Source organism: Xylocopa sonorina, chromosome 6 (genome assembly GCF_050948175.1).
Source record: "Xylocopa sonorina isolate GNS202 chromosome 6, iyXylSono1_principal, whole genome shotgun sequence".
Lineage (NCBI taxonomy): Eukaryota > Metazoa > Arthropoda > Insecta > Hymenoptera > Apidae > Xylocopa > Xylocopa sonorina.
Genome location: NC_135198.1, coordinates 10,992,945 through 11,011,905, shown reverse-complemented (window position 1 = coordinate 11,011,905; position 18,961 = coordinate 10,992,945). Strand labels below are relative to the sequence as shown.

Genomic DNA, 18,961 nt, shown 5'->3' with positions numbered 1-18,961 from the left:
CGTTCGATACACGTATATACGGCTCCGGTAAGACCCACGGTTCTCCGAGGACTGGTTGGCAAGTTGTAAGGCCCGAACAGGCACCGCTACCCTTCTCGCCCCTCCGCCCACCCTTGCCCACCTTCTCCTCGCCTCCCTACCCTTGCCGCCCGTCCTTCCTTCCCCCACCTTTACACCTTCTCTCTTCCTCGTCGTCGTTCTTCTCCTTCTCCTTCACCTTCTCGTCGTCGTCGTCGTCCTCTTCTTCGTCGTCGTCGTCGTCGTCGTCCTCGTCCTCGTCCTCGTCGTCGTCTTCGTCGTCTTCTTCGTCGTCGTCGCCGTCGTCGTAGTAGTCGTCGTCCGTAGCCGAGGCCCGACGTTCTGGCAAGCCTATAAAAACAAGACAGGTACACTCTCCGGGCCCTTACAGTGGCTCCTCGGCATCTGCAGCCTCCATCCAGCACGTACCTCGTCTCCTCGTCCCACTCTCTCCGGAGTTCTGCCGCGGCTCGATCCTCGTCCCTCTCCGTCGTCTCTCCTTCCCTCTCTCTCTCTCTCTCTATCGTGCTTTGCCGTATTGCCGTTCGATTCGTCCGTGAAACCTTGCCTCACCGTCATCTGTTCTCACATCGTTTCTACGATCTGTCACGAAGAATGAAACCTCGAAAAAGAATGTTCGCTCAATGCCTTTGTGCGAATCTCGTGTTCCCATTCGCATTCCAGTTGTCGCGAGTCCCCGGCTAGTATTTTGCAACTAGCCGTTCGTCTCTTACGCCTGTTTTCGCCTCCCCCTCTCACCACGGCGATTCTCGCACCCTCCTCCGCCGGCAGCGTCGATTTATAATCTACGCGAGTGCCCAGCCGTCGTGTACCCGATGTGTTACACACGAGGGGGGCCGCATTGTTCTTTTGTAAAGGATCGCGCGGATTTTCGCGGAATCGAAAATTCCCCGCCGACAGGCGGGAGAGGGTTAATCTCGAGCGTATCGGCCGCGCGAGCGCCTGTTCACGTCTTCGCGGACCAACGGATCGGCGTTCGTTACGGGGGATCTCTCGTAAAATCGTCAATAATCGAGGATGCGGCGACGGATAACAGGCGGCGAAAGAGAGAGTAAACAGAGGGGTAGAACGGGGGTCCACGCGGTGGTGGACGAGGTACGAGAACAGGGGAAGGAAGGGTGCTGCACCGACGGTTGTATCGGGTTGAATAGGGTGCGTGTCGCTCTTTTTGTAAAAGTACCAAGTGAAATACTTTCCTTTCACGCGCGTTTTCCGCTGCGTCATTATTAGCTTTATGGTCTGTTTGGGATTCGCGCATTCCCGGTCCCATTCAGTGTAAAACGATCGGGCGCATTGTGTCAGGAATCGTGTGTTAGGGACACGTCAAGTGGTTCCCTACAGCGAGGAAGAGACGGAGAGAGGGAGAGAGAAAGAGAGAGAGTCCGGCTCCTTTCAGAAAACAGTGCTCGGTAGCTTCCATCTCCCGTCGTTGAAAAGTGATTTGTTACCTTTACCTGGGTCCGAACCAAGGGGCCCCCCTTCGAATACCTCGTTGTTCCGCCGTTTGATTTACTCATCGAAATTCAAATGGGAGGATACATCATTTTCATCGGCCCAATAAAAGTATCATTAGTAAAATGAATGCCGTTGACCGGGCACGATTCGTTTCGGCGTCAGCCAGCAGCCACCCCTTTTTTTACTTCCCCGCTGAAATCGTTAGAAAACGGTCGCGAGGTGCCACCTTGACGAGCGCGTCTCGCGCCATTAAAGTAGCCGCGGTATTCCGTGGAGGAAACGAAGACGGACGAACGATCGGTAATTACGACTGGCACGGGGCGCAGCAACGAAATAACGGATAGTGCTCATTGTCGTTAATAGCGACGGGGGAAATGAATCGCGCGGTGGAAGTGAATCTCGCGGCCGGGTGTATTTTATCGTCCGGCTTCATTGATCCTTATTACAAGATCTTTACCAAGGCCGCGGGCTTAAATCGGTATAATATTTCACCTTTCCGCAGCGGTCGCCACTCGCCACGGTAGTATCTTCGATGGGCCGCGTTTTAGTCATCGGGTATCCGGTGTTTCGCGAATTAATCGGGTATCACACGTATCCAACTCGGCGAAAGCGCGATCTCGCGATCGGCTCTCATTTACATGGGAATCTCTCGGATCTTCTACGAACGAGTAGCCCGTTTCCACGTAAACCGCTATACGTGTCTCCTCTCTCTACCTGCTCCCTCGATAGAGTCACTGCTCATCGATCCTCGACAGAAGAAATAAAAGGAACGAGGATCGAAATTCCTTCTCCGTTCCCGAATTTCTACGCGATGAATCCCGAGAAACACGTTTCGAATTCAAAACGCATCGAGTAATTACGTCCGTCATAGGCGTGCGATCGTGCCGCTTAGATTGTCGAAGGTATTCGCAAAAATCGCAGTCCGGATGGCGAGCGATAATTGTTTGGAATCCTCTAGGCAGAGGGGCGTTGCGCAACCACGAGCCAGTTTCAGTCACGAAAAGAATGGATTCCCATGATTTCTCCGGGAACCGGCGATCCACGCCAGTTTTTTTCCCCCCTCCGTCGGTTGTCGGGTTTGATTAGCGAAGCGATGTGAATGAGCCTTAAGAAGGAGGATGCCCCGATGGCTGCGCCGCTGAAAGGTGGCTAGCCGGCGGCTGGGATCGGCGAAAGCGGTCAGTGATCGCTGGGGCCTCATGCTCGGGCCCCTCGTTGCTCACGATCCTCTCCCACTCCTTTCGCCCTCTCTCTCTTTCTTTTTCTCCCCTTCTCTGGTTCTTGCCCTTCCAGCCGCTTCTTGCCTTCCTCCTCACTTTCCCACCTTGAATTCTCCTCCTACCTCCTCCACCGAACGCCCCGCCAGCCCGCCCCTGGGCCTAGTCTCCTTTCAACGGTGCAGGTGACGGGGCATTCTTTTAAATCTAATCAACTACCGAACCCCGGGCCTCCCGATGTATACAGGGTGTTACCGAACTGGCTGGCCTGACAGCATCCTTAAAAATAGGATACCGGTCGAGTCCTGACAAGGTGTCCACTTATCGAGCCGGCCAAGGTGGCCGCTCGTGTAATTCGTGGGTTCCTCCGGGAGAGCCGTGGCAGGAGACGCGCCGCGTTCTCCCCCTTCGTTCTTTCTTTCCTCGTTCCGTTTTTCGATTTCCCCCGTCACGACTCACGACTTCGTACCGTTCCAGTCCCGGTGCCGGGGCGAGCTCCAGTTACGAAATCCGTCGGCGAAGAAATCGACGCCCGAGATCGATCGTGCCTCTCGCCGGGAGAGGTTAAACGGTCGACGAGGCGAAACGATCTCGCGCCGGGCCTTTTCAACGAGCCTTTATCGCGCCGGGATGCTCGACGAGACCCGGTGGTTTTATGGGGTTTCTTCAGCCAGCAGGGTGAGAGACGCGAGGCAATCGCCGCGCGGCGAGAAAATTGCCCCGCGATACGCGCCGCGCGTTCTCCACGAGGAAACCCGACGGGGCTGGCGCTGCCCCGTTGCCGTGACCGCGCGATACGCGAGAGGAAACGCGCGGGACCACCTCGTAGTATCAATCCCATCTGCTCGCACGCGATGACAGGACGCGAGCTGTTTACGCTTCCTGGAGTTCCCCGGCGGCACGCCGCCGCTCGAGTATCGCGCGCGTTTTCTCGAGACGCGAGCGAGACGCGCCGCTCGTTAGCCGGCCATCCGAGGATTAATCAAATGGGGATGCGCGGACGCACCGTTAAACTACCGGATTCCGATCCTCCGGCTCACCGTGCTCTGATAAAGACTGATGCGCGTCGATCATTCACCGGGACCTATCGCAGAGTCTGTGATTTATTAACAGCAACGATCTTAACGAACGCGCGTGGACGGGGCGGTTACCTAATTCGCGTAGGATCGCGTAGAATCGCGCGTAGGATTAGCGACAGTGCGACTCGACGCTGTCGTTTTGTCAGGTTAATCGTCGATTCGAGATTAACATCGACGCACGCGGAGTGGAATCATCTGTCCATCGACTCTCGCGAATACTCGAACGTCCTCAGGATCGGTCCATCGTGCGAAGTTCAATCAGTTGTGGCGACACGCTGGGATACACCGGTATTCGTTCGTTGGGGACGTTTATGGGTGGTTCTGACGCGAATTGACAGGAAAAAATCCGGCACTCGGTGATTGCCTCGCTTGGAGGAAATGATTTTGTAGGTAAATTTAGACGCGCCCGTAACTCTTCGTTTTCTGCGTAACTTGGAGAGACGCCGCGGCGTGGTCGAGTGTGATTAGGCGTCTCGAACGAAATGACTCCGCAAATGGAGCCACTTTGACGGTGGTCTCCGTTCGAGCCGCGCCAAGACCGATGGTCGCCTGGGAAAAAGAGTAAAAAAAGAAACGAAAGGGATAATTGCACCGCTTACGATCTATCCGTTTCGATGAAAGTTTTCTTCCCATCGGTCGTGAGATATTCATGTAACCAGGGATGGAAATTCAGCCTTCCTTTTCGCAACGTTTACCCAGCTATCTAATCATTTCGTCTCGACTGGCATCCTACGATTAAGCGTTCCCAACCAGCTTCTAATCGCCTCGACAACCGAGCATTTCCGAATCTCGGCTGAAACCATCCATCCTGGAGTCGCGGATAGCTGGGATGCTCGTTCGGTTGCACTTTCACCACCGTGCAATTTTTCCTCGCTGGTCCCGCTGCAGTGGATACGTCTACGTGGTTTATTGTCCCGAGACGGGCACGAAATCACGAATCCTAGCGACGCGATCACCTGCTAGCTTCGTCCTACATTCTTATCGTCCGCGATACCGTTCTCCTCTCTCTCTCTCTGCCTCGACCCGTGCTTTTTACCAGTCACTTTATTGCCGTGTCGCGGCCAACAATGGGTCGTAACGATAGCGCGGTGCGCCAGATCCGTCGAATAATTTTAATTTAGACCGCGTGAGAAAGAACGAGAAGGCGATCGGACGCGAGCTGCAGGAGCAGCAACCTGTTTCGCGAGCCACTGGTAGAGTTCGAGGGGTGGTGGATTCACGAGGGTGTCGCCTCGTCATTAGCCTTCGCACGATCAATAGAACGGATGGAGACGAATAACTTTCGCGACTTGCGTTCCCTTTCTGTTCGTTATTCCGCTGGCGAGTTCAGGGTGTTTTGACGCGCCGTTGTCCATCGTCCAGTCTGTACGCGCTCGCACGAGTTACGTTTTACGTGGCGAACAGTCCATAAAGGGAGTCCTCGTGAACCAGACCGTAGCCTTCAATTTCGCTCGAGCTGCGCGTTTAACTCGAACGTTCGAATTAAACAAATAAGCAAGTCCCAAAGGCGACTCGATGGATTAAAACGAATTCGAACGGAAGAGCAAATCTGGCGAAAGTAGAAAAGTTCGTTAAATCGTATGAACGATCGGTCGCGTATCTCTGTATCGGATTATTCGCGTACGCGAGTCGATCGAGAAGCAACGATGTTGCGAATGCAATCCGGACGGTAATTCATGAAATTTTGTCGGTGCAACAAGCCGCGCGAGCATAATCGTCGGTTATTTATCATCGATTAACTCGATTCTACGGGCCAGCAGCGGTGGCTGGCTCGAGTTTATATTCAATTGGCCATGAAAAGACGATCGCGAGAACCGGGGTAAGCAGGCATCGGCGTCGATTAAATCAAATCGCGAGCGCATACGTGCACGGACGGGCTCGAAAGTGTGGCTAGCCGCGGTGGTAACGGTACCGTTCGAATAAATATAAATTCCCGCCGCGGTGGAGCGGACGAGCGATCCCGTATTCCGGTCATTTAAATAATCCCGGTATCCGCAATAACCGCGAGGCGCGCCTGTTGCGCGCCGCGGATCGAGGGAATGCCTCCAGTTCCACGCCTTTTTCCGTTCGCCCCTTTTCGACGGCTACCCTCGTCAACCGTAGTTACCAGAAAGTTTATCATCGCGGCGTATCCACGGGGATAATCACCGCGTATCGATGATCGCCGTGGAAAATTTATCACCGCCGATGCAGCGATCCTTGGAAGTCGTTTTCCGCGTGTAAAACCGGCGCCGCTCTTGGCTGCTCGACGCGTAGAGGGGAAAGAGTTTACTCGCGGGGATTAGAATCGAACATCTGAGAGATAAAGAGAGATAAAGAGATAGAGAGAGAGAGAGAGAGAGAGAGAGAGAGAGAGAGAGAGAGAGAGAGAGAGAGAGAGAGAGAGAGAGAGAGGCGACGAACGTGGAATCGAGCAGGTGAGAAGAGAGGCAGGTAGATGAAAGCTTGGCGAGGAAGGGTGAAAGGGTGCCGGGGGGGTCGCAGACGCGCGATGCAGAGGGACGAGGCGGGACCCGGGCGATCGTCTATAATCGAGTTGACCGTGAAATTTTCATTACACCTTTTCTGAGTTATGCATATAAATAAGGAAGGGAGCGGGTCGGTGCGCCGGGAGCGAAGAACGTGGCAATGCCTTTGTTAGCGGAAGGTTAATGGTAAGGGACCCCCGGCTATCTTACCACGCTGACAGCAGTCTCGTTAACGATTACGATAACTCCACGCACGGCCTCCTCCGGGGATGCGTAGCCTGGGCTGCGAGGGATCGGACAAGCGAACGCCAAGGTAGTCCAGAATTCACGGCCCAGCTTCTTTTTCTCTCTCCCTTTCCCTCTCTCTCTCTCTCTCTCTCTCTCTCGACTGGTGTCGAACCTTATGACGTGGCCTCAGCGTTGGGAAAAGTCTCTCTGGCCTGCGAACGAATTTCTCGCGTCGACCTCGTTCCTCAAATCCATCGATCGGTCCAGCCGTGACCTAGATCGCCAATGGAGAACGTAGACGTGGAAAAGTTTCGTCTTTAGAGCTAAACGAGAACCGCTTCGACTCGTGAAAGTTCGCCGGGGGTGGTCGAGTAACGAGACGAAATTCCGTAGGTAGCGCGCGAACACGATCTCGCGGAGGTGGATCATCCAAGGCTGGCTGAGACATTCGGGCGTGCTGTTCCCGGGGAACGCGAAACGTGACCGCTCGTCGATGACCGCACCGTGAAAATTAGCAGGTTCCTCGGTGATCCACCGAGGAGGTGGATGAGTTGTGGCGCGGTCGTGATTCGAACGTGAGTCACGAGCGATCGCGGAAAGCGGCGGTCGTTGCATAAGTTGCGCCGCGGAACGTCTTAATTGCCCGTAATAGCGTCCAGTCTGCTCGATAACTCGTAGGAGATAGTTGCGCCCGCTTGGGGTCACTCCTTTTTTATCGCTCCGCTTTCCCCTTCTTTTTCTCTTCCCCGGCTGAGTTTCCTGCCGCGATAATTCAGCACGCGGATCGTTTAATAGCGCGTGAAACTTTGACATCTTGACTGCTTTTAATAAGCACCTTCGACGAGCCGGGAGGGACGAGGAGCGACCCGGCTGGAAAATAATGTTTATAGCCGCCAGTTGAAAAGCTCGTACCGTGAACGAGGCATTTCCGTTTTTCCACCGCCGCCGGAGCGAGGATAGATCGGTCCGCGACGCCGCTGGAAAGGAAACCGGCCCCGTACCCCGGGCTTCCTCCTCGTGAGAAAGGCTATCGTTCGCTCGTCAGACGCGTTAATCGATTACGCGCGTCCATTTTTTCGATCGTTAATGTTTCGTGGCTCAAAGCAAACATAATGAAATAACACTGGGCGTGAGGGGAGGCGCTCCTCCCGGATCGCAGCTTTCGACGTTTTTCTCGGACCACTCGTTAACGCCGTGGTGTGGTCTAGCATTATCTGTTTTATCGCGCGGTCTTGGTATTTAACCGTGAAGCCTCGACCGTTTAAACGGCCTAATTGCTCGCGTCATTTCCTTTTCAGCCTAATGCCGCGCGCTTGCGCGTCCACTTCTTTCCGCGGCTCGAGTTAGAAAAGGTTTACGCGCGTCGAAGCATTCTTTCCGTCTGGGTTTTACTACAATCTTACCTCGATGCGCATCTTATATCGCATCGCGGTAGCGATAAAGCAATTTCCTTAACGTATGCAGGTATTTACCGTTCTCAATCATTTTCGCTCGAAAAGCTTCGACCGTGAACGGAAGAAAGGAGGGTACGGGTCGATGCGGAGGGTCGAGAATTCGAGAGAAAGAGAGAGAGAGAGAGAGAGGGATGCATTCTCACGTTCTCGCGGATCTAGCGTACCTTCGAAATGCAACGGGGAGCAGGCCAAGGTAGCCGAAGGTAATCTCGGGTTCAAAGACTCGTCGGTGGGCGAGAGACGTATCCCACCGGCGGCCACCTGAAAATTAACGACCTCGCGAACCGGCTAAGACTCGGTAAACGAAAACTGGCCAATTTCTTTCAGGCTCTCGCTCGTTAATGCCCCGTACACACGCTCCGATGCGAACACGTGCGCGCGTCCACCGCGCGCGTAGAAACGGAGAAACATCGCGGCGTCGGTGCTCGCATAAATTGTTTACGGGCATTCAATATTCGCCATTAACGCGTGAATATATCAATCGTAATATCGAGGTGGCTCGAAATAACGTCAGGGACGAAAGACTCGATCGAAGGTGTTAAACTCGGCTCCTCGACGACGAATCGCCGTCGTAAAAATCCCTGGGCAATTAAACACACAATATTTCTTCGATTCGCTGCTCGATCCACGGGCCGACACACGATATCCCCTAATTACTCCGATACACCCAAAAGGTAGAAGAAAACTGGAATATCCGAACGGCGGGATGTTTCCTTTTTCTTCTTCCTCCTCCTCCTCCTCCTCCTCCTCCTCTTCCTCTTCTTCTTCTTCTTCCTCTTTTCATTCGAGAGGAGGAAACGCCGCGCACGCGAAAGCGGACGGGCGCGTACGCGGGGCCAAGACTCGCCGCTCGCATAATTATCCCCAGCGATGGCGAAACAGGGGAACGCGGACGGCGGCGGACAGCATGATTAATAAATTTATAGTTTTATTTCGCCACGCCGGTTCTCTCGGCCAGGGCCGATCAGATACGCGGGGCCGGGGTATCGTTACGCGCTATTGTGCCGCTAGATTAATTCGCGGCAATAAATTCTTCATACACCCGGCCCCGGTTAAGTGATACAAATGAGTTCGATATTCAGTTAAATATCCGCTAACCGTTTCGGCGAGCCCGTAGTCCGCCCCTGCGATCCCGACCGCAGTTGGCTTACAGATCGCCCTGAAGAATGAGCCCGTCGTTACCCGCCGCGTATTTAATGGAATTAAACCGTGCAAACGCGTGCACGGACGGGGTGGCGACGCGGTCGCGTTTCCGTCTGCCTCCTGGCTGCGATACGTCGCTCGTATCGACCACCGCCGAGCAAGCCTTCGCCTCTTATCCCCATTCTCACCGGTGGAACTCGAGTTACCGTTGCAACGCTGAATCGCGTTTCGCGACCTGCTCGTTCCTTCCGAGAATCCTTCATCGAGCCTAGCGATCGTTCAAATTTCGCGAATGTTACGACGATTCTTTTACTCTTCGTCTCGTGTATCGTGTACAGTCGTCGCAGAGCGAAAAAGAGACGCTCGATCGCACAGGCGTTTCCGCGAAACTGATTTCGCGTTCGGTCGAAACCGTGGCCGGGAGGATCGAAGCCTGGGACGCCGCCTTCCTGTTGGTTTAACGCGATCAACCGCCACCGCGATATCCACGGTATTGCTCAGCAGGCCGGGATCACGGGCGAGCGCTATGCATGCGTGGGGGCAGGCTCATTTATTTACCGAGGATCAGTATTGGCAGGTTGTAATTTACAAATGCTGGGACCCGTTGGATTTATCGGCGCTCCGCTACCCTCTCATTACAACCCTCTGCCCTCCGTCATCTTCCTCTCTCTCGCCCTTCATCCTTGCCAGCCGAGCACCCCCTCTCTGCCCCGCCGCGCCTCGCGATACCCCACGGAACTGGTCTCCTTGGGCTCGTTACATTTTCACCCTCCAATCGGTCGGCCTTGGGTATAACTCCGCTCGTGATTATCGTCAATTGACCTACACTCGATTGAAATACGTAATAAAAGAAGGTAGAAGCGGCCGCGGCTCGAGAGAGAGAGAGAGAGAGAGAGAGAGAGAGAGAGAGAGAGAGAGAGAGAGAGAAGGGGCGAAGATCCGATCGCCTGTTCGCCGGCTCCTCGAGATCCAACGTCGAGAGCAGCCACCAGCTACGCTCCCAGCCGTAACATCCACCATCGCTCTCGCTCTTTTCTCGTTTCCATTATTTTTATCGCTCGCGGCCCTGCGCTTAGCGCGATACCCCGCTACGGAACACGTCGAATTACACTTGGAACACGTATCACGCTTACTCGCGCGAGCGAGCGTCCAACGAAATGTTCGGATCGGTTCGAGCGCGGGGCTCTAGACGCTTGAAAGTGTTCGACGAGATCGAAACTTTGTACGCGGTATTTACGTCGCCACTGAGTGGACATTCGCGTAACATTGATAATACTTATCGTGGCCACTGTCGAAGTCGACGGTGGGGACCCGTCGAAACGGGAGAACCGGAAATTCCGGAATATCAACGGCGGCGGAAAGTCTGGGGGCCGCGGTAATTGCAGGTTGCGACGTCGCGACGGGACGTCGCGAGAACTATCCGTGGCGAGCGTTCCAACGGAGGTCTCGATCGGTCTGTCACGAACGCCGGTCCCAGAGAGCGAGCCAGCATTTCGAGAAATTAACCGTGGCTATTATAATCGACCGCGGAAAGAATCCCCTTGCGAACAGCCGGATGATTATAATTATTCCCGGAGCCTCTTACCTCGGCTGGAAAAATTGCCCCTGGGATAATTTCCTCTCGATAAATGAATCGCTGACCCTGCCTCGATGCTTAAGGGCGATCCACGAGGGTAGAGTATAGCCAGCGTTCACCACGAAATCCTCTCCTCGTTCTTTCCGCAACATTTTTATCCATCAAGCTCTCCCAACAAAAAAAAAAAAAAGAAAAAACATAGAAAAGACGGGAGAGTCAATGCAGGCAATAAAAGTCGAAGTTGCCGATGGCGGAGGAAGGATGAGAAGGCGATCGAATGGAACATGTAACGATGAGAATGGAATCGTTCAAGAATTAACGATCCGACTGGTTCGTTCGTGACTGTCGTAAATAGATGGAATATCCTATAAGGGAAGGCTTTGTTAATGAAGGGCCTCGAGAGGCCACGGTATTTCGCGACTCGCGTGCGTTTCCAGCAACATCGGTAAGAAGATGCCACGAGGAGATTCAGCGCATCGCATCGCCGCTGGCTGGGCTCTGGTCTCTGCGCCCCGAGGATACAGCTTCGAGGTGGCCTCGCGGAGGAACGAAACGAGGGGCCTCTCCTCGACTTCCTCGCGTCGGATCCGGTCGCGCGGCGCGGGTTCTCTTTAAATTCCGAACCGTACGGAATCCCGCGGGAGAACGATGCCCGACATTACGCGGACCGAGCGTTCGCAAGTGGACGCGGCTACTCTCCTCCACCAGTTTCGATTCGCATCGACTCGATAAAGTCCGACGAGGCGGACGGCGGAGTGCTGCATTTCGATCGATCATTTTCCAATCTTTTAGAACGTACTTTCCTAACGGCGAGGCTATCGGAAGTATCCCGCTCTATCGAAAGTAATAACGCAGCTAGCCGCGAAAAGAAATCGCGTTATTCAATCCAGTTTCCCGCGTCTATCGATTGGAAAGGTTAAAAATGCGTCCACGGTTTCTCACAGTGCCAGTCGCGCGGCTTCCGGAACGGGCGTAATAACAGTGATACAGCGACACCGCTTAGGATCGAGGCTGGCGATATACTTCACGGGAAATTGCGCCACGTACGCATATTGCGTCTAATACTTTACACGGTAATCTCGCGGTGCCCGCGAATCACTTCGCCCCGCGGGTATTAACGAGGAACACGTCGTCCGGTAGTGCTCGATAACTCGAGGACTTCACGGTCTCTCGCGATTTCCGTTCGATCCCTTTAAAAACGCCTCCTAAACCAATACGATACTGAAACGAGTCCGATACACCGCGACATCCGGGAAAAGAGTAGACCACGCAGCTGCCGCTGTATCTCGATCGCGTGTTCCGTGTTCACGAATTCGAACGCGCACCACCCACGAGCTTTGCGGAATCGCGTATGAATCGATAGAGGAACCGCGAGGATAGCTGGTAGGAGAGGTTGACCGTGGGCAGGAGGAAGCTTGTTGTCGGATGGCGCTCACGGTCGAATAGCTGAAACGACTGGACGGTGTTAAAGCTCTGCACGTTACGCGGACGGTTCGATCGCGGAGGGAAGGAATGATGTAGCCAAGGGAGGAGGAAGAAGAGGAGATAGGACTTGAACGTAGTTGGCAGTGGCGTAAATAGGCGAGGTAATCGGGCGCGTTCGATTCGGGACGGGACTCCTCTCGGTACGTAACGAAGGGCTGGTTCGGAACGGAGTTTGGCCCGTTTAACCCTGTAACCGCATGCCCATGGCGGAGCCAAAGAACGAGTCCCTCCGTCTACTTCTTTCTCCGTCTTTTCGTCCCTTTCTTCTCTTTTCAACCTCCCCTACCCCGCCCGTGTCTTCCCTCAGCGGCGCTGGAGTTCTCTTCTGGGGCCCTCGGTCCCTCTCCACCTCCTTCTCCTCCTTTTCTCTCTCTCTCTCTGTTTCTTCTCCTCTTACGTTCGCGCTCTACCCTCCCCGTTCGCCGTTCGGTATCACATGGCGCACATGCATGCATGCATGCATGCATGCATGCATTTCGAAGCGAGGATGGCTCAACTCGGTTCAGGCCGGGGTCTCGGCTTTCCTTCTCTTCGCGGAGAAGAGAACCGCAGCTCGTTAAAAAGTTGCCCGACCGGTTGGGCGCTCGGAGAGGCTGACTCTGCTGTGGTCTACGACCCGACACCCAACACACTCTCTCCACGGCCCTCGGCTCTCTCCTGCACACCCCGTCTTCTCCCCTGTACGCATGCAGTCCGGCCAAAGGCTGGAACTCGCTGGGCCGCGCGCGCGCGCGCGAGTGCGACCCTGTATTCTCGCCACACGGACGAACAGAGCCGGATATCCACTACACGCGGATGAACATCATTGAAGGCTCTCCTCCGCGCCTCTCTCTCTCTCTCTCTTTCTCTCTCTCTGTCTTTTTGTCTCTCTTACCGTACCGCGTACCCTATCCTCCGATACTACTCGCGTGCTTTACTTCTACGCGCGTTTCGACTATCGCCACCGCGAGCTGGATATCTTATCTTACTATTCGACTTTCGGCTCTCGTACGCGACGTTGTGTACGAGCACGATCGTCTCATTCTCGAAACTGTTCTCGTCTGTTCGTTGCTCCTCATCGTTCTTTCCTTAAACCCGGTACACTTTTCTGATGCCCACTCGGCCGTGCCGTTCGTTCGCGCAGTTATTCGCATCCCCCTTGACCCTCCGCCATCTTTCTTCCTCGACCATCGCGCTCCCCTTCGTTGTCTCATTTCGCGAAACGAGTTTCCTTCCGTCGCCTTTCCGTCTCCGCCACCCCCACTCCGGGTCTTTCTCCTCGTTGTTCTTCATCTTCTGACCCGGTTGTTTTTGGTCCCCCTTCCCTTCCTCTTCTTTTGCTCTCGTCCTCCGCAACCCTTCCTCGACTCTCTCGGCTCTTTTTCTATCTCCGTCCAACCCCTGTTCGTTCGCGGCAACCTTCCTCGCTTATCCTACCGAGAGATACCGATGATCGTACGTTGGAAATTCCACGCGGACGAGCATCCTCCGGAGATTCTTTTATGCTTCTTGCAGCTCGTCGCTTCTTGCCACGCGCTTATTATATTGTTTGATTTGTTCCGCCCGTTTCGAACCACCGATCGTGGCTCGCTCTCTCGATCGACTCGCGTCAACCGATCGTTCACCGTTTCGTTCGATCGTCTAGCGGTGGACTTGCAACAGGGATCGAGGATCCTCCCTGTCTCTCGTCACGAACGATTAACGAAGTCACCGGTGGACGAGTGACGCGAGTGGGAGGGTCGTTCGAAAGTCGTCGGGACGAAATTATTCAGGCATTAGCCGGAGATTATCGCGGAGAGTGTTTACCTAATTAGGCGGGGATTCATTAGAGGCCGGTCGCGTTAAGTATTTCGGTTATTCCGTCTATTTATTCTACCGTTCGCTCGGCTGACGTCGCAGCTTTTTGTGCGGCTAAGCCTTTAATGCCCGCTAAGCGACTCTCGCCTGTAATCAGTCAAACGGACGAGCGGAATAGAACAGAGGCGGAGGAGGTCCAGTCACATTTACCGTTCGTCCCTTCTGCTTTTGTCGCTACACCGCTTTCCAATCTTTTCATTTCCACAACGGCGTTAGGCAACCCGCTCGTACCGTTAACCGGTCACCACCCTGTGCACGCGCGTACGCTCGAACCTCTCGCGGTTCCACGCGACCCGTATCCCTAATTAATTGCCCCCATCGTCGAAAGAAATCTCGACGCGGCGGTCGAAACGGCCGCCTCCTCTTCCTTTCTTCCACGACGCGGACGAAATTCGGCTACGAGATCCTCGATTTAAATCTCCCCATCGATTCTATCGGCAATCGTTCGCCTCGCCACGGGATATCGGGTTAAAATGTCCGGGGGAGATCTCAGCCACCGAGCGGACAAGTGAAAGCAGCTTGTCGCCGTGTGGTCGTGGAAGTTAGTTAGCGAGGATTTTCCGCGGCGAGTCGAGGCGAGTTTTTGCGACGCGGCCGCGGACCGTCCAACAAATCAATTCGAGGGGGCCCCCGGCTTCCAGCGGCGGAACAACGATCGGCCACGATAAGTACAAACATCGATGAACGGCCGCGCGCAGTGAAAAGAGAAAGAGAGAGAGAGAGAGAGAGAGACGAAGTGGAACCCGGTGACTTTTTACCGCGCCGCTTCGTTCCCGACATTTTTCTTTCCCTCGTACGAACCTCCCGTTTCCTTATTCACCGGCTGCCTCCACGGCTGCTTCCCCCGTCGCTTCGTCTCTCTGCTCTCTGCTCTTCTCGCAGCTTGGGCAAGAACCGTGCCGAGGCAAAAACCGTTCCATGGAACTATGAAGCTATTCCTGCGTGTTCGACAAGACGACGTTCGTTAAGGCGACGATCCGACCGTTTTAAGTAGCGCCAATCGCGGCCTCGTCGCGCTTTTTTGCCAGCGTCTCGTAACGCCGCCGGTGTAAATTTATAAGATGTCACGGGGACGTCGACGGGCAGCGGAAACCCGGGAGGCCGACCGCGTCGAACAACCCGCGGATCGGCCGTTTTTCGCGTTCCCCGCGGCCGCAATTTGCCTTCCGCCGTTTCCGCGGCTCGCGTCGCGCTACTTTTTGAATTAACCGGCAATTTTTTTTCTGTTTCAGGTACGTAATCGAGTAGGCGGGACGTTTTTCTCTAGGCCGCGTATAGCCGCGGAAGCAGCATTCCGGTCGACGATGGTGCGGCACAGGGTGTCCGTGAAGTAGGCATCGTTACGGGTGGAAACAAGTGGAGGGGAAAAAAAAACGAGAGAGACAGAGAAAAAAAAAATAACGAACCGGTCGGAAAAAGAGGAGCGCGTTCGAAAGCGGCGCTTAACGTCTGACGCGGGATCGCGGCGGATAAATAGACTTCATCGCGGCCACGCAAATCGGGCGAAATCCGATTATCGTGGAATAGAATGCGACGCGGCGTATCAATTCGATTCACGGTTTAACCGAACGTGGGAGAGACAGAGGGCCTCGATCGAGATGAGAAAGCAGGAAGAAACCGAGAAAGAAAAGAAAAAGGGAGAGGAGAGATGGCAGGCGTCAGCGTCTTTCCGGTGGTTTGACAGTAACGAGGAAGACGTCCCGGCGCCGTAAGCGCCCGCTGGAACTAATCCTCGGTAGAGCCAGTTAAGGTATTTGTATTTTAATTAGCTGCTCCTTTCCGATAGCCGTTTGTTCTGCCCACACTGGCTGCGCCACGTTCGCGCGATGGCCAGCCTCCACGGATGGTTTCCCCCTTCGGTTCTTTCACCCCCTCGCCGTGTCCCCCCCCCCTCTTTCCTCCGATCTACGGTCTGCCCTTCGAATCGTTTAATCATAATCTAATAACCGGCTGACACAAAAAACTAACTCGATAAGTGCACGCCGTTAGCTTAGCGCGAAGAAGGGTTCCTCTCCCGCGTCTCTGAATACAGGTTCGCGTTCCCCTGTTCACCGTCCCGCGTCCGTGGTGCGGTGGTTTCGTTCGAGGATGATGTGTGCGTGGAAACGCGCGCGTGCACCACGACGTAGCCGTGTACACGCGGTAACCGGGACGCGGTGGAAGCCGAGAGGTGGAGAGAAGCCGAACGTCTCTCTAGATATTATCTATTGCAGTCTGTCTGTCAGACGGGGCCGAAAGTCGGGCTGGCCGGCCGCGCCGCCACGGGATGAAGTGTCTTCTGCATAGTCAGCCTCTTTTTATGCCGATGCCTCGGTTCGACCATCTCGCTAATTCCGTCGTAGCACGCCAGGCACGCCAAACCGAAGCTTTCCGTGCGACTCCCGATGGCTGCCTTTATTTCTCTCTTTTCACCCTCTGCCACTTCTCCTTCGTCTCCTTCTCGTTCTTCTTCTTCTTCCTCCTCTTCTTCTCCGGCGTCTCTCGCGTCCTCGTCCACCTCCTCTTCCTCTCGATCCTTGCCCCTTTTTTCTCCTCTGTTATCTTTACTTTGTAGTCCTGCTGCTGCCTCTCATTCTGGCGATAATGTATCTGGCTCCATCGACGTGGACGACAACTTTTTTTTCCCTCCGCTGCTTCTCTCTCTTCCTCTCTTTTTTCGTTTTCTTTTTTTCTTTTCTTTCTTTTTAATAAAAGAAACCTCTCTTGGCGAACACAAGGTTGATTCGCGGAAACCACGAGGGACCAGTGCACGCTTGTGCGCAGGTATTGCCTACACGTATATACACCATCAGGCGTGCGCGCGTAGGTACGTCCGGAGAACGACGAAACTCGCAGTGGAAACGATGTTAACGGACATCTCGTCGCGGCTGGCCGCGTTCTATCGATCATCGCGGTTTTATCGGACGATATCACGGCTTCATCAGCACCGGGTATACGGGGGCCTAATACCCGAAGGACGCGCAGCCCAGACGTTCATTGTCGATGGAACAAAGCCGTGCGTACGGTGGCCCGTAGCCCCAGCCGCTGCTATATTGGTCCAGCTCGGTCTCGGCTTCTTTGCTTGCCATTCTTTCTCATAAAACTTCATACCCGGCCGCGTTGTGCCCCTTCATATTACACCGGCGCGTTGGCCACGGTGTACCCGTACGTGTGTACGCGCGCCCCCGTCGGACGAGGACAGGAGACGAGACAGAAGAGTCATCTACCATTCCGTGAGCGGTGCACGGGGGTGCACCAACACCAAGACGCCTGTAAATCTTTCCGCCTCTAACGAGGTGTCGTAAAACGCGATCTTATTAGCAAGCGTGGCTCTGCCTTTAAAATATGTCGACTTCCCGGCCCGTGTGTATCGGTACGCGTCACGTGGGAGGCTTTGACAGCTCCTCCTCTTCTTTCGGCCCCGCTCGAGGCCCGTTCGCCAGAACGAGACGAGGATCCCCGAGAGGTCCCTCTCCTACCTCCGCCACGTTGAACGCCGCGTTTTTCACGCACCGCCCCATCTTCGTTTCGCGTCTCTCCTCTTCTTCGAGTACATTCCTCGCCGCGCACTCGGTTAGGTTTACGCTCTCCGACTACTGGTAACTGGATTACCTTTCATTTGGGAGGAAAATAGCTTCGAGACGGGGACGAGAGGACGTTGGAGGAGCAGATCTCGCGGAGCGCGTCGAACGACCTTCGCGATCGTTGATCGAACGATCACCCGGCGCGATTATTCAAATTTTTTCCCGCGGGCACCGCGTCGAATCGGTCCGGCTCGCGTACCACGCGTCGGTCTAGGGCCACCGGTTTCACGCCCCGTATCGCTCGATTACGATACGCGTTAGCCTTTATTATCGGGACACGCGACAGCAATCGGGATCGCTCGTTGGCCCCGGCTACTTGCGATGCAGCGTGCACACGCTCGGGTACGAGTGGCCACTTTGGCTGAACGGCGAGCCGGGGGAAAAAAAGGAGCAGAGGGAGAAACGTACGGGGAATAATCAGCGCGCGGACAGCGCTGACGAATGGGACTCCGGCTCCGAAGACATTGTAAGATCGATAGATGGAATCGGTGTGTGTAATGTAAATTGACTCGCAGCCGGGCCGCGAACGGATCGACGGGACGAAATGATTGTTGACAGAAACCTGGCCGCCTTCTGCTTCGCAACGTTTCTCTTCCTCTACTCCCGTCCTCCTTCTCCTCCGACCTTTCTCCGATAGAGAAGCTGTTTTAGGGAAGTTGTTCCAAGAGTTTAGGTAGACTGTACCGCGGCACGGCAAAGTTTAATCGTCGCTAAATTCACTGGAAAATACGTGTCTCCTTTTGTCGAGAAACACAAGCACAATTTTCGATGTATGATAATGTCCATGGGAAAGGAACGTTCGCGAGATACTGGTTATTTTTCGAGCTCGCGAAACGAGGGTGCACCCTCGAAGGCGCGCTCCGATTCGAATTCACTCGTCCTCGTTAGCGAGCCATCGATCCGCTCGATTTCACCCCCTACGGTTTACCCGGCACAATTATTCGTCCGCATTCTTCCGCGGTGTTCACCGCGATAACGTCGCTCGTGGCCGCACGAAAATGGTCCCCTTGCACACGGGGTGGCTGCAAAAACAATGGCTGATAAACGACTTTATGAATGTTATCGTCGAATTAGCTCGAGCGAGCCTGGTCCACGGTACGCTCGCCGCCGTCGCTTTCCGCTCCCCCTACAAAGGAATACATTTGCCAAGGATGCAGAAGCGGGCGCTGGCCAAGACCGAATAGGGTTTAACGTGGGATCATATTGACTCGATCGCTCCACATTGGCAGTCACGGGATTCTCAATATGCATCGGATAACATCGGATACTGGCAGGAAACGGCACGGTGCGCCCGTCCTAATATGGCCCGAGTCCACATTACTCGAGACCTCCGAGCGGCGGCCACACGCTCAGAGACTGCAGGCTACTATATGCCCGCTTCGAACGTTCTCCTCGCCCGCCACGAGTGCGGCCAGGAT

The 18,961-nt window shown here is 54.7% G+C and overlaps 1 protein-coding gene across 1 annotated transcript in view; it reads left to right on the top strand.

Moving 5' to 3' along the window:
* The window catches only part of Su(var)3-3 (lysine-specific histone demethylase Su(var)3-3), a 91,786-nt gene that overhangs the window by 47,421 nt on the left and 25,404 nt on the right, over window positions 1–18,961 (top strand). The gene's annotated exons all lie outside the window — the stretch shown is intronic.